We start from the raw sequence: 13,162 nt of genomic DNA, 5'->3' as shown, positions 1-13,162 counted from the left end.
TCAAGGGTATCAGTGTCCGAGTGAAGTTACCTGAGCTCGGCTGCCATTATATCATTTTTCACCCTGCTTCAGGAGAAGAAAAGGCAGCTGCAGCCTTTGTCATCCCGCCAACCTCCTCCTTTCCTGTGGAGAAGAACTGTGATGATCCATCATGGGATTAAATAAGCAGGATAACAAAACCTCCACTGTCACCTCCATATATGACTTTATTCAACTTTTTTCTGGTTTGTTCTGCTCAGGGTAGTGGTCTCTTCTGAGAGGGAGAACCACGCAAACCCTTTCAGAGATAGGGAAGTAGTTATGGGAAATAAGTGGGTGGAATAGGAGGACAGAGGGAAGAAGGAACAGAAGGAAAGAGTGGCTCAGTCCAAAACTGTCTATACAAGCAATTCAGCAGCGTCATATTCAGCAAAAATATTCCCTCAATGAGAAAGACGCACTTAAATGCGTTATCGTATCATTCCAACACATGCAATGCATTTCATGTTTGCTGCATCTCATCTTACATTCCTCCTCTGTTGACCAAAGAGCTGGGAAAAAACCCCCCCAAAAAAACAGCCTTCATTCATCTGGTCAGAAAAGCGCCTGTAAAAAGAATGGGAATCTCTACTTACCTGTTTGTAAACAAGAACGGTGGCTGATGAGACAGAAAGAGGCCCTCAGTGTTGCCAAACCCCCATCACTCCCTGCTGCTGCCCCTGTTCTCTGTTGCATGCATGTTCTTAGCAAGACAGCGCTGCTCCCTACTCCTCAAGCTGTTCAGTGTGAGGTGTGGGTGAGCAAGGGGGTGAGCATGTGTGAAAAGAGAGAAGGCACAAAAAGGGGGAGGGGAGAGGGAGGGAGCGAGGATGATGGGACAGGTGTGGAATTTACACACCCTGCTGGTAGCGCACACTATTGGCATATTTGCTTCAGCATGATGAGTCACCCTTCTTATAGTGGAGGAAATGTGTGTTTCTGAGTGAGAGGGAGACACAAACAGAAATATAGAGGAATGAAAAGTCTGCAGGATGTGTCATTGCTTCAGGCAGGCCCGAGTTTTGAGTCAAAAGTATGTTTTAGTAAAGTGCTCAAGATTTCAACTCGTAAACGCTGACATTTGAGCATAATGAGCACTAACCCTGACCCAAAGAAAACAAAAAGTGAAAAGCAGCAAAAATACACATATACATGTTGAATTGATAAAATCAGTGTGACAAATAGAACTACGGTACATTTTCAGCATAAAGTCAGGATGGTCACATTCAACATACTGTGAAATATGGGTGTTTTTTTTCTTTATTTCTGGAAGCTTTTATCTTTTTATTTCAAACTCAAAATTAATAAAAAAAAAACACTTTGTTATAAGATCAAGTAAAATAGTAATTTACAAAACTCACTGAAACAATATATTGCAATATAAGTGGTGGGTGGTGACGCATGGATCATAAATCATACGCTGTCAGTCACAATTATACACTATACTGATGTAGTTGTCAACTTTAGCGTTTTATTTTAAAGTATTGTATGAAAATAGGTCTGAGTATATATATATATATATATATATATATACAATATTCAATTTGTGCATGGATGTTCATTCTTGAATTTGGGAACAGTTTATAATGTCAAATATACTACAAATAAAATCTTAAAACGGAATTTACTTTTTTTTTACATATTCTGGGATTTCAAAGCAGCTATAATCAATATAATTCATAATAACACTGGATACCTTAACTTAATGCTCATTGTTTTGGTCTGCAACTTTATTGTTTGGGTTCAGTCTCACTGCTCTCACAGTGTTGTGATGTTGTGTTTGGCCACAGCAGGCAGCTGGTCTCATTCATAAAGCTTGTGCAATACCTGGTCTGGTAAACACACTGTAACATTTAGCAGCTAAAGAGTCAGATATTTCCCTCAGTACTTGGTGGAGACCAAAAACAGAGCTGAAAAGAGGGTGGGTGTTGGACTTAAATTCATCAGGTGTCCTGAACCACGACTCCATGAATGATAACGTTGCTCCGTACCTGCTGGATGTGTAACTAGGCAACTGTTTACCATCAAGTTTGCTTAATCATCTTCAACAAGTGATAACAGCTTGTTTCAGAAAACCTGGCCTAAGGAAAATAATTTTAACCAAATGAGAATGTTTTGAAGTCTGTTTTTTCCTCCCTGAAATATTTGAGTTCAGATGATGAAAACTTACTTAGTGATCACAAAAACTGCCCACTGCACTAACTTTATGTTTCCTATGACCCATGTGGCAAACGCCACTCCTCTAATACTCTAAGCCCATTGGACCAAAAACTACCAATTTCTATCCAGTTGTAACGAAGCAGAGGAAAGTGGAAAACTTTCACCCTCCATCACATGAGGGCCCTCATGTCAGTCACCATACCCTCCATATACATTCTGCCCTCTCTCCATCAGGCTGATTGTTTTGATTTGACGGCTGAAACCTGATACGCAGCACTTCCATACATGGTTGGTACATGTCGGTGTCCCTCTACAGCAGGGCAGCGAGGCTGAAAAAAACACAGAGGTTGTCTCGAGTTGTTTTTTTTCCCGTTGCCTTTTAAGAGCACTCTGCTGCATGCTCCTCTCTGGCCCCTAATGCACCGGGTCCATTTAGAAAAGCAGAGCTGTGAAACCCAAGATCACAGACACGGTCAAAAACAATTTCACCCTCTGATTGAGCCAATATCCACTTTACACTTTGAAACAGGAATCTGATAAGTGTTACTGTACATGCACAATATACACGTTCTTCAGTTTACAAGTTGTTGTAGCAAAAACATTCATTTCTAAACTTGTAGCTTGATCTTTTAACAATATATCTGTCTCGAAAATCTCCAGAAGTGTTTACCATTTTGTCAATATCCCTTACATCCTCTCATAGACCATAGTTTGACCTGGTAACCTCGGCTACTAAACACACAAACTAATTAGTACGAGAGAGAAAATGCCCATTTTTTCAGCAACTGTTCCTCAGGGGTCATTGTTTTGGAGCAAGATGTTTCCCCAAGCACAGAGAGATGAGGCGGCTTCTGTGTGAAACCAGATCCAGTTTGGAGTGATGGGCAGCGAATGGCGGGGAGTCCTGGATGCATTAGCCCAGGCTAATGGGCTAGCTGGCTCCAAGAGGCCTGACTGTCCATTATGTGCGGCTACGGCTGGAGGAGTTTGAAGGTAAACTGCTGTTTGACTGATCTGATGTCAAACAGGCCCCTAAACTCTCATATCATTCAATTATGTGATGCTGATTTCTTAAAACTGTATACGTTCCACTGGACATGCAGATTGTTGATTGCTTTTCTGTTGATTTTTAAATCAAATTATCTGTTAATTTCTGTCAGGCCATTGTTTTTGCCATTCTAGTGGCATGACTCTAGAGATGGCAACGTCACATCTATTGGCTCCACCAATAGATGTGACCAGACTGAAATATCTCAACATCTACTGGATGAATAGCCATGAAATTTTGTATAGACATTCATGATGGCCAGTTGATGAATCCTGCTGACCTTGGTGATCCCCTGACTTTCCTCTAGAGCCACCAGCAGGTTGACATTTGTGGTTTTGATTGAAATGTCTCAGCAACCATTGCTACACATGCCCCCTTCAGGATGAAGTATAATAACTTGATCTATCTATCTATCTATCTATCTATCTATCTATCTATCTATCTATCTATCTATCTATCTATCTATCTATCTATCTATCTATCTATCTATCTATCTATCTATCTATCTATCTATCTATCTATCTATCTGAGTACTTCAGTAGACTTGCGTTTGCTCTTTAGAAACTTGTAAAGAAATATGGCTCACAGCTACATTGGAATAATTCAGCAATAAAGTTTAAAAGGCCCAGAAAAGTACAATGAACCAACCATCATTTTTATTTAATTTGACATGCACAAAAAATGGCTAGACATATCAGACATGGCCTGTGAGAGCGAAATGATCCTTGCTTCACTGAAAACGGTGACTGTTAATAGTGCGTCTAAAGGTGGATAATGGAGGGCTTGTAGGCTTTCTGTCCTTGCTGTGAGGTTCAGGACATTGGCACAGCCCTGGAGGAAGGTGTGCTGTAGTTAAAAAGGCCACAGAGATGGGAAGGAGCCACGTGATGAACAGCTCGTTTAGAGAGAAGTGGATTGATCTGTATCCCTCTGCTGCATGCAAAGCCAACGGGCCTGTTGGAGGGAGGGAGTAATGTAAAAGAGCAGGGGTGAGAGAGAGAGAGACAGAGAGAGACAGAGAGAGAGAGAGAGAGAGAGAGAGAGAGGGAGAGAGGGGAAGCACTCAGGTAGGAGGTTTTTTGGATGTGCTGCAGGACTTTGGAGGATGTGCCATAGAGGGTGCTGTTGCATTAATCAAATCTGGAGGTGATAAATGCCTGAATAAGAGTTTCAACAGCCAAGAATGAGAATGAAGGACAGAGATGGGCAGTTTTTTTTGTGGCAGAAAAGGCTGTTGATGGACTAACATCCATCAGAGAGCTGAGTAATGTAATTTCTATGTTTGAATAAAGTTATGTTTAATGATCTAGGACATGATATATATCATGTAGCATTTCTAAACATGTTTTGAAATGAAAGAGGGTCAAAACTGTGAAAACGTGAGTAAAAATGTATTTGTAACTGACTCCCTTTTTACAGCTATAATTTATTCCTGTAAATGGATGACCTTGCAAAACTGTCAAGGATCATGAGTGCCACCTATTGATCATGATAGGAATTTTAATCTATTCTAGAGGTGCAAAAGATTATTTCATCAATTTCATGCCTCCTTGGTTAAAAAATGGAGGGAAGGCTGAACAATTTAACAATCTTCTGCGAGCGAGATCATGTACTTTTTGAGCAGCTGCAGTCTGAGCAACACACATTCAGATATCACGGACTCTCAGCGGGATAAGGAGATATCTAGTTGCCAGCAGGACAGGAAAACAACATCTATGGAAAAGGCCGGGCGACCTTTGACCTCCCCCAATGGTTAGTGCGAGTCAGTGACACTTGTACATACCAAGCTGTCAGGTCGGCTGCTCTTCTCTGCAGTACAAGTGGTATCACACAGGAAATGCAAGGGAGTTCATTACAGTCAGTCAATTGAAGTGAAGCTCCAAAACAAGTGTTTCAGTTTAAATGGAGATACTAATCACAAAGAAGTGATCCTGTCAGACGAGGCTACACTTTGTCTTTTCAAATGCTGGCTGTGACAACACTTGGATAAAAGTCTTCACTGAGTTTTTGCATAACTTATTCTGATGTTAGTTGATTTATAAAACATAATGTCCATCACAGTTTGATAGGAACTGAGGTGATGGCTTTAAATGTCATGTCTGTTCACCAGTAGTCCATCAGAAATATTCCAATTACTGTAATGTTGATAAGAAAAACATCAAATGATCATACTTGCTTAATCGATCATCAATATAGTTACAGATGAATATTTAGTTGATCAACCAATCAGTTAATTGAGTAACTGTTGATGCTCCATACTAATTGTATACAGCATATATATATATATATATATATATATATATATCATATAGTGTTTTTGCAGTTAGTAGACAAGAAATGGACAGACTTTACTATTTAATACTGACAGGAAATAATACCTGCGCTGTTGAACAGTAGCACCACTACACTTCACAAAGAAAAGCAAAATGGTTTTCCAAATTCTTAATCTACCACTGTATTTTTGTTGTATGGGATCTTTTTATAGCTGTCTCCACCATTTGCAATTTATTTGAAGTCCGTGCAGCTGTGAGTACCGGCTCAATTTCCTTTATGCATTGGGGAAAATACTCAAAACGTCCTGTTAATCTCTCCAAACAGTGTTTCTGTGGCTCTTTAGAAAATGGCTGCTGCATCTAGGCAGTTCCCATCCAAAATATTTGGTGAATCCCATGTTCATCATCCAAAAGCTCTTTTAGTGAAAGCATTGTTCTGACTGAGGCCAGCTGCTGCTGGACAATGGCAGAAAAAAGACAGGATTTCATTCATGTATCAGACTCATTTCTGTGGCGCTCTTAGTATTTCCCTGTTTCCGTTCTTTTTCTTCTATTTGCAAACAGAAGGTGTAATATTCTACTTTTGGACGTGTCCCAGTTGCAAGGCATATTATTTTGGTTGTTCCTGAAACTTTGGTTAGTTTGACACCTAGAGGAAGACATTAGTTTTGCCATTTCTTCCCATGGTGCCCATTGGTCATTGAGGTACTAAATGTTTCTCATCCAGCAGCAGAATTTCTTTCCTGCTTTAGTTTGTTTTTTCCTCCATTTCAGACAGTTTCCTATTATTTCATCCCATATTCAGTACATTCGTGTGTCAGTTTCATATGTTAATTGCAGCTAGATATATAAGCATTTCCCATTTTGATCACATAAGAACTACTAAAGACACTGAACTTCATTGCAAACTGATAAATCTAAATAAATCTTATTCTTTACCTTTCGTGAAAAACAGTTTGATGCACAGTGTCATTTCTCTGATAAATAAGGGCTTCAGTCTGGACATGAACTGAACTGAACCTGAGCTCGAATGTTCCCTCATATGATCTTCCCCACAGTTCTGACAATAATCTAGAGGACAAAAAAAAAAGACTCAGCTCTCACAGACAATGCTATAAGAGAGCTGCGGCACTAAATAAGACACTGCCACTTAGGAAAATAAGAGAGGTCGCATAGCTGGAGCCAAGATTGAACGGTGTGTCAGCACAGTGTGTTAAACCACACTCCCAGACTTGGCTGCTCCTGGAGGCGGTTCAACCAAGGTCTTGCAGGACTGCCCATCTTTCTTTAATGGCTGTTTACAAAGCATAAAAACCCTCCCGACACCTTCACTGATCATCAGTAGCTCTTATAACTCCGAGGCTACGTGAGGACATCTTAACAAACTTTCTCCAAATGAGGTCACTGGCCTTTTTAATGATCCTTGATGTGTGTTGGCACATTTCTCTTCAGATTAGACGTGAAGTTAAGTAATGGTTTCACCACGAAGAAACTATTGCTTTCAACTGGTTCTACTGTACATCAGAAGACGATTTTTCCTTGTCATCTGCTGTACATTTCTATTATCTACACAATAAAAGACAGTGAGAGCTCCTTGAAACATCCACAAAAGAAAAGCACTTATATTTTTTCAGAGCAAGGTTTCGTTATGAAACAAGGATTTAAAGTCATTGTTAGAAGCAGATGTGAAACAGTGAGGAGCAAATGATGATTTTGACGTTAACTGCTTTCCTTGGAGGATCTAGCACTTTACAATAACAGATCTCAAATTAACACAATAGATAGAGAGCGGCTGTCAAGCTGAGTACCGCTTTGATTTCTCCCTCGGTGCACGGCTTTAAGTTCATTGCTATTCATCTCGAAATGCTGGAGGTTTCACTATTTACGTTAAAAGGCAGTGCTTTCCACAGTTCCTTCTCTCCTCGTCAACTCTGACTCTGCTGTGTTTCCTCAAAGTACTGAGAAGCAAAGCTTTGAAGGGTGGTGAATAGATGATTCAGCCCATTGTTTGTGGGTAAACATGAGAGATTACTCTGAACAAATGGACACCCCTGAATTTAAAGGCCAGGGGAATGGCAAAATTGAGTGTTTAGAGACAAGCTTGCTCTGTCCCTGTGCCTCTGTGCCGGTGAAACCAAATGTTAAAACTGCAGGAGGCTGCAAAGGAAAAAAAACAGCAGTTGACCTTCATGTTTTCTGTTTAATATGTATCATAACAAGGATGTTTGCGCTAATTATATCTTGCCTACATCTGAGACTGAGTTAATCAAATCTGAATATGGAGGGTCTGTCGGGTTTAACGAACAACGAACTAATTCTCCAAATGTGATGTGATCAGTTTTAAATTACTAGATGCCTTACACCACCATTTAACTATACAAATACCTTACATAGTGGTTCCCAAATGTATTTTGGCTTATGACACATTAAAATAAAAACCTGTTGTCAGGGGTTGCATGTGTCTGTTGGTTGTAACCAGTTCACCAAAAGAGAGATTTTTCTTGTTTTATCTGAATTAATTTTCAAAGCCAAAAGAAAATTATTCTAGTAATCCAAACAGAGAAAAACATCAAAGATTAGAGAAATGCAGAAAAAAATAAACATAATTTTGTGTTGCAGAATTATTTTTCAGCCATGTTAGCAGTTAGTTAGTGGTTCTCGGGATGGTAACATAGGTCAAGTATCTCAATAACTTTTGAATAGATTGCAGTTTAATTTTGTAAAGATATGCATGGTTCCCAGAGGATGAATCCTAATGACTGATTTACTATCTTTTGCTCGAGCTCCACCAGCAGGTGAAAGTTTTCACCTATCATGGGAAATATCTCAATATCTACTGGTACGCATTTTTAAAAAGATATTCATGGGTCCCAGAGGATGGATCCTAATGACTTTAATGATCCTCTGACCTTACGTCTAGCGCCACCTGATACTTGGTTTTGAGTGAAATCTCTCAACAACTATTAAACGGATTGCCATGAAATTTGGTTCAAAGATTCTTGATCAATTGCAGGAACACTGGTGAGCTGAGGTTAAAATTTTTATTTGTCCAATAGCCTACTTTGATTTAAGGGCCTGACTCCCCAGTTAGGAACCAGTGCCATGCACTCTCTGGTCAGTTCAGTTTATAAAGATGTGGATTCACCTGTAACTATTACAGTGCATTGCAGATGCAGACATATTAAAAGTCACTGCCATATGTTTTTCTTCCATCAAGAATCACTCAAGGAGCACAGAACTACTTCACCTGACTGTTATGTTGAAAACGTGTCATTTTCCTGCTTTTTTGTACAACAGTGTGATCCTTAAAAGCTTCTCCGTAAGATGCTAACCTTTACACTGTTGTCTCTTACATATCAATGCAACAGTAATTATGAACAATAAATATATTGTAACATTATATGACACTTAAATGACCTGCAAAATGAGCTTTAATAGTAATATTTTTACATTATTATATATATAATGGAGTATTTTAACATTGTCTTACATAAAGGATCTGAATACTTCTGCCACCATTGCAAAATTATCACATACATGTAGTCAATGAACTTTGGCAGGGGTCATTTCTAATTTCCTGCACCGGACTAATGACCAAAGGCCTTGGTGTCGTGCTGCTGAATGAACAATGTGATGTGATCTTATCTGGGTCAGTGTATGTTACTGCTGCAGGTCAGATCTGAGTGAAAAGAAGTCTGACTGTCTGTTCCTGTTTTAGACACAGCGTCCCGGGCTGTGAGACAACGCCTGGCCAGACTTGCATGCACCAGACTGATGTGTTCATGGTGCAACACTGTGTAGTTCCCAGATAAAACAAAAGGTAAGAGCCAGACCTTTCAATAGCATATTCTGGTCCTCATTTTTTATTTATGTCATTTTGTAGTCTCTGGTGGGATGTAGTATTTGAGTCTGAACTTTCAACACCTGCTTAACATCTTTGACTTGTATCTGTCAGACAGTATTTTGACCTCGGAATAATTCTGGATCATGACATGCCTTTTATCAATACTAGCAGCGTGTGTTGATCATTGGTCATTGGTCCAGACTGAAATAGCCCAACAACTATTGGATGGATCCCTTAACTTTTACTCTAGTAACTAACCTTTACCTTGGAAAGACTATCTATGAATCCTCCTTGAGGAAGAGGATTTTCACTGCTTTGGCACTTGATGCAGTCTCAACACATACACACATCTGGTCTCAGAATTACCACAGAGATTCACTGTAATGTGTCCTTTTGTGCAGCCAGTGCAGAGCTGCTACAACTCCCCTCCTATGCCCACCATCTATCTCGAAATAGCCAAATCAGGTAAATACCAGCTTTTTTTTTCTTGCTGCACTTTGTTCCCACATCCCAACAACAAGTGCAATCTCACGCCAACAGGGCAAAATTAATCATTTTGTTCCATTTTCTTACTGTCAGCCATGGCAACAGCTTTCTGTGAGCCATCTCAGCTGTGCTTCTCAAGGCAACACTCACTCTCCCCCTGTCATTACCCTGTCCATTAGTGCTTTTGCCATTGTCATTTGGATGTCAGGCATTTTTTTTTAACAGCTGACTCCCGTGCAGTGTCCTTGATACTGGGCACATAAAGACAAATTAGCTGCAGCACCCTGAGGTCTTTTACTCTTTGTGCAGATTCACTGTATATGCAATGTATTGTAAGATAAGTTGCCTCAAATAAGGACTGACCATGTGGAATAGTCTCAAGGACTCAAAGCTATGAGTTTAACTATAATTCAAAAAGAAAACTGAAATGTATGCCATAAATTCTCTCTTTTGACAATATTACCAAAACTTGCACAAAGAATTGAATAAGGAATAAAAGCAGAGATTCGCTTTATACCCTACTTTTGTGTCCTTTAAAGCCAGAACACGTGCGTCTCAACTGCACATTTCTAACATTACAAACTAAAACCATTTTGTATTCTCACAAAAACTCAAAGAATATTTATCCTATGAATTGCATGACACAGCGTTTTTGTGGCATGATGCAACTAGGTTTCCTGGCTTGGAAATAGGAATTGTTTTATAATCCTCTTTGGAACAACGTGACCATTGTGTTCCCTAAAAGCAGGACGTGCACCGACACACCGAGCACTGATATAAGATATGACCTCACTGGGTGTTAGATCTAACGTGGTTCTCTGTAAAATGGGCTTGACACTGTCACTAGTCACTATCCTACGGTGGAGAAATCACTTCTGACTGCAGTTTTTCTGGCCACTGTCTCTTGTCTCAGTGAGTTCAGTCCTGCTTCATAGGTTTTTGGAAATTTAAACACCTTAACAAAGGTTCAGGGGGAGAATCTGCATGTTGGTTTTTTTTGTTTTGTTTTTAATCCACATGTTTTCCAAAGCAACAGACTTTTCTGAATGCCAGTCCATGAGTTATTCCATAAATGTGTGTGGCCTGGTAGTCTTATTGGAGCTGATAAAATTGCTTTTTAAAACACCCACTCAAATCTAACAATAAAATGATTTACATTTTCTTTTTCGCTTTAGAATAAAATTAAATTAGTTCTTTGAACCAAACTGAGAATTCTTGATATTTATCTAATTTCGATGGTCAGAATTTTTAAATATATTATATATTTTAATGAGATATAATAAGAGCTTTGGGAGCTTTGTAGAGGTTCTACTACATAGAATATATCATTTTAAAACAATTTTGCAGAAGAATAATGAGTAATATTGAAAAAACACAGAACGACACCATACTAACAAGATTTATCCTACCGAATATATTGGTAGACAAGGTAATCCACAACTGGATGTTGTGTTTCTGTTGGCTTAGTAGTTGTAAATAGTAATCTTTGTAAAAGTTGTTTTTGTTCAAGCTAATTTGGTCACCTAAATATTCAAAACGTTGTGTAACCCATTTGAGTGCCCACAAATTGTTGACACAAATCGTTACTCTTGAAATTGATACACAGAAGCTGTTTTCTCCCATTTAAGTTTCATAGTACACAGAAGTTCTAAAATTCAAGGGACATACTATGTTTCAACATCGGTTAGATACAACAAAAGATCATCAGCAAACAAACTAATTCTAAGTTCTTCTCCTCTTACTTCTTGTCCTTTAATACCCCTCTTTTTTTTTTCAAATTTTCTCTGCCAGTGGTTCAAAAGCAACATAAGAGGAGGGAAGGAGTCTCCAGGATATTGTCTGTAAAATCTTGGGCCAGTGGAGATTCATTAAGAACTTTAATTAACTCACTTATTTGACAAAGAAAATTTAAATATTCAAATACCTTAGGCAAGAAGGGCCATTCAAATGCTATCACTGCCAATCGTGCCTTATTTTTCTTACCCTATTCAGTTAAACGCAACAGTTGTGAATATTTGTCTGCATGTGTTACCTGATATAAAACCCTTTTGGTTGGCATGAATTAAACTTGGGAATACCCTAGAAGGTCTATTGCTTCTAATTCTAGTAATTATTTCATCATCACAATTTGCAATTTGCCTATAACCTGGTTTTGAAATCACTGAAATGACTATCTTATACATTGACTGTTGTATTTTTGAAACATGCCCTATCATATCCAACAATGTCTGACCACATTTATGAAAAATTATAACACTCTAAATATGGGATTTAAATGCATCCCATATACCATAGGGAGGGCGGTTACACATTGTTGATTTCAAATGTTTCTATATGAGATTTAATGTATTAAATCAAATCTGGATCCTGGCGGTAAGCCCTCTCTGAGAGGTTGTTATTACCAGGGATTATCTGCTAGGACACAGGTGCATGGTTAGAGATTACAATGCCATGACTTTTTTGAGTGAGTGAATCCATTTAGCAAAGATTTTGAAACAAATTGACATTTGAACAGTTTTTCTAGTGGTATGAACAGAAAGAAAAATCCCATTATGGAACAAAATTATCCAGGAGACTTCCAAATAATTTTTTCCTATTGAGTTTAATAGACAGTTTGCAGATTATGAGACTAAAAGACTGAATTTTGTCTAGTTTAGTCTGAACCTCATCAAAGAAGATAAATCTGCTGCTGTGTAAAGAAACTAAAGTGCACAACTTTTGCCCTGTTTGTCCTCCTGCTATGAACTGGAAGAAAATGGCAACTTATTTCTTACTAGAATACAGACGCTTATGCTTTTTATTCTTATCATGTTTCCCATTAACATTCCATGTGAATTAGATCTTTATTAGTATTGAACGTATTATTCATCTCCTGTATTTTGATATCTGACTCCTCATATTTATTTTTTTCACTCATATCTGTTCCTGAGAGAGTGAAGTATTTACATTGGGATTTGAAACTAATAAAGAATGAATACACCAAAAACAACAATACAAAAAGACAATACAAAAAAACAAAAAAACCCAAAACAAAACAAAAACCATAAAACAAAAAAAGGAAACTATTGTTTGATAGCACATTACTATTTAGGGTTTTAAATCCCTGAATCCCTGTTCCTCTTTTAAATGGCATCTTTAAAACAAGTGGAAAAACAAATAATTATGCAAAAACTCCCTCAGGGTTTGTTTTAGGATTATAGCAACAGAAATCCCTCAAACAGTCTTCACAGACCTATGCGTCCTACCCTGACGACGTACATCTTGTCCAGCATTGAGTTAAAGATATCTCGACTAACACTTCCTGTAAAAGTTTATCAAAATCTTCTCTTCTCC

The sequence above is a fragment of the Seriola aureovittata genome, chromosome 12 (assembly GCF_021018895.1).
Source record: "Seriola aureovittata isolate HTS-2021-v1 ecotype China chromosome 12, ASM2101889v1, whole genome shotgun sequence".
NCBI classification, from domain to species: Eukaryota; Metazoa; Chordata; class Actinopteri; order Carangiformes; family Carangidae; genus Seriola; species Seriola aureovittata.
This window is presented reverse-complemented; position numbering follows the sequence as displayed.